Here is a 2,855-nt window from a genome sequence, read left to right as displayed (position 1 = left end):
TCCATAGATATCCTTCAGATTTAGACCGTTACATTGTCCACGGTTCAGAAAGGCAAAGGATGACCTTCCCACTTGTTGCAAACATACCCATCAATTAGTTGGTCAAATATTCAGGAATAAGTAACGTTTTAGAGTAGACCAACTAAGTTAACGATTTATAGCAGTGATTAGCTCTGATCGTTAATTGTTCTTGTCAAGAGGCGAAAGTTCTGACAAACAAACGTTTTCATTCTAATTAAACGTATTAACGTGCGGATGTAGGACATCAGGCACGAGTCAATCAACTATCATCGGTCACAATTTTTTCCTTTTTCACTTGACTTAAATCGTGCGAAATTAACCGTTAGCGAAATTAACGCTTATATTACCTATTATAATATTACTTAACCTAAACCGATCCAATGCCAAATCCCTAAGAATAAACTTGTACCTTACGGAACACTGATCCGAAAAGGTTTCATAATAAGTGCCTGCATTTTTATATCCGAGAGGTACAATACTGACAATCTACACACTACAATGTCTGCCATGTTTTGTTTTGTTGTCTTTTATTATAGCTTTCCTCGGGGTTGCCTAAAAATTTTATCCGATTCCTACGTCGGCACCTAAATTGTTACAAGACTGTGAGGCAGATAGAGTAACTTATGGCATAACCCTGGTAAAAAAAACCTCAGCAATATTGCATTCGTCGTTTATGCCGCTCGTGACTTACAAGGGCAAAGGCTTCATTGATATCACCTGTGGGAAAATAACGCAACGAAATAACATAAGAGAAGTTAGTTGTAACACACTTTGTCTAATAAGGAAACGGAATCGAATATGCTTAAAGTCACAAAGAGAATATAAGCTGAACAAAACTGTAGAATAGAGGAAAATATGACCTACGAAAAGACTTTCACCAGGTTGGCGACTCAGAACCATCGAGTGACCCTAGCTTTTTGGGTAGAGACTGGGTTTCACGGAAGGATCATTTTTAGAAATGTTGTGGGCGGCACGTGCCACATATCGGTGTGTGTAAAGACAATAACATGTCTTTGCTTCGCAAAGAGGATTCAGGAACAATTCTCCACGCGTTGTTGAACTAGTAGCGTCGCGCTGAACATTCAGTGCGAGGCAACTGTCTCTTGAAGTGGCGGTATTAAAAACAGCACACTTATCATACTTATATATACAGCGCGTTGAAAAAGGGGTATAATTTCTTGTGAGGAACTAGTTAAGGTTGCTATTTTCGAGTTTATTGCTAACGGTAGTATCACCAAACAACGAAAAATGGCTTGATAAAAAAAGTCCTGTATTATAAACAAGAAAGCCTAAGCAACGATGTGACTTTGTACAACACGAAGCACCATATAGTCGTCATTTTACTTGTTTGGCTTTTCGTTGCTTTCTATGTTTCATGGCTAGCTGGGTACTTCAAAGAATAAGGTGCTGGTAGTTTATTTTGTAACTAAGCTATAAATGAGTACTATAAATGGTTCTTTCGATTAATAGCGCCTCTTCTTCTGTACCTGGGATCGGGCTCGACATCATAGTAGTATTTACCGAAAGTCAAACCATACAAAGAAATCGAATTCAGTAGGTAACGGCGATTTTTTGGGTCGTTACTATTTAAATGCATTATTGTTCATTCATGCTTCACAATATTACCATAATATGACACGGATTTACTGCTTCAGTCTGGATGCGTATTGACGTAACATTACAGGGAGCAGTTATGGCGATTTCGTGAAACTATTAAAAATCTGATATTTTTTTTTTTTACTTTTTCATTCCTCCAAGAGGAACAGGTTTATTAGTGTCGTTAATGACATTTTTATTATTGTTTCCGCGTGTAAAATGTGTGGCTAGCATTCAAAGGATACTATGAGAGCTGGAAGCAAAAAACGACCTTAGTTGATAAAACAGCAGTGTGCAATAATGTTGGCGAAGAACTAACAATCCGAGAAATACAAATACAAGTGTTTTGTATTTCTTGTTTTTTATACATTTCTTGATGGTTTTATTTACAGATCAAATGGAAGGGAACAGTTTGGGGGGATTTAATAATACATAGCCCCGACATGTGTCCAAGGCAACGTTATGGATTGTTCTATTTAACAGTGAATATCTGTTGCCGACAATTGATTCATGATTAATACACAGACAAAAGTAGGAAATAAATGTTTATCTATGGCTTAAACAGAGTCTTTGGTAAGGCATTATAACAATGGCCAAAGAAATTATACGAGATGTCGCAAACGGAACTATCGATCCCACTGAAACGTGTCAACAAAAAATGTCGTTTTTTCTGAAATGTGCCAAACAAACATTGCCGTCAATACTATCGAGCGCCAATGGCACAAAGGTAAACAATAGCCTATTACTGGGTGTATTACGCATAAATCTCCCAAGTTTGTTGTCTATTAAGTAAGTAAGATGTGACAGAGATGGACAAACAGGGTCCGGAATCCCCACCACAGTATAATGCCTAGGAAGTGTAGTTGGATATCACTTAAATAATGGGTACGACTGTTTCACTTGAGTGTATGAACTGCTATACCACATTGTTGATGTCTTCCAGGCCGCTGATTGTGGTGCATGTGTCAAGAACAGTAAGGCTAACTCTAAACAGATGGCTCATTGGCATGGCAACAGTCGACCCCGAGAATATACATATGAGCGTTAGCAACAGGCAACCACGTGATGTTCTCATTGCCTATCGAAACGCCAGTTAGCAGTTAAATAGGTGTGGTTAGCCATCTACTTGTCTAGATCAGAGCCTTCCCTGTTATCTGGGAGTGTTTTGACTTTGAAGAAGCCTGGTTGTCCACAGATTTTCGAACCATCAGCGCAGTATTTATTCTCAACACGGAGAA

Source organism: Varroa jacobsoni, unplaced genomic scaffold (genome assembly GCF_002532875.2).
Source record: "Varroa jacobsoni isolate VJ856 unplaced genomic scaffold, vjacob_1.0 scaffold_1169, whole genome shotgun sequence".
Classification (NCBI taxonomy): domain Eukaryota; kingdom Metazoa; phylum Arthropoda; class Arachnida; order Mesostigmata; family Varroidae; genus Varroa; species Varroa jacobsoni.
This window is presented reverse-complemented; position numbering follows the sequence as displayed.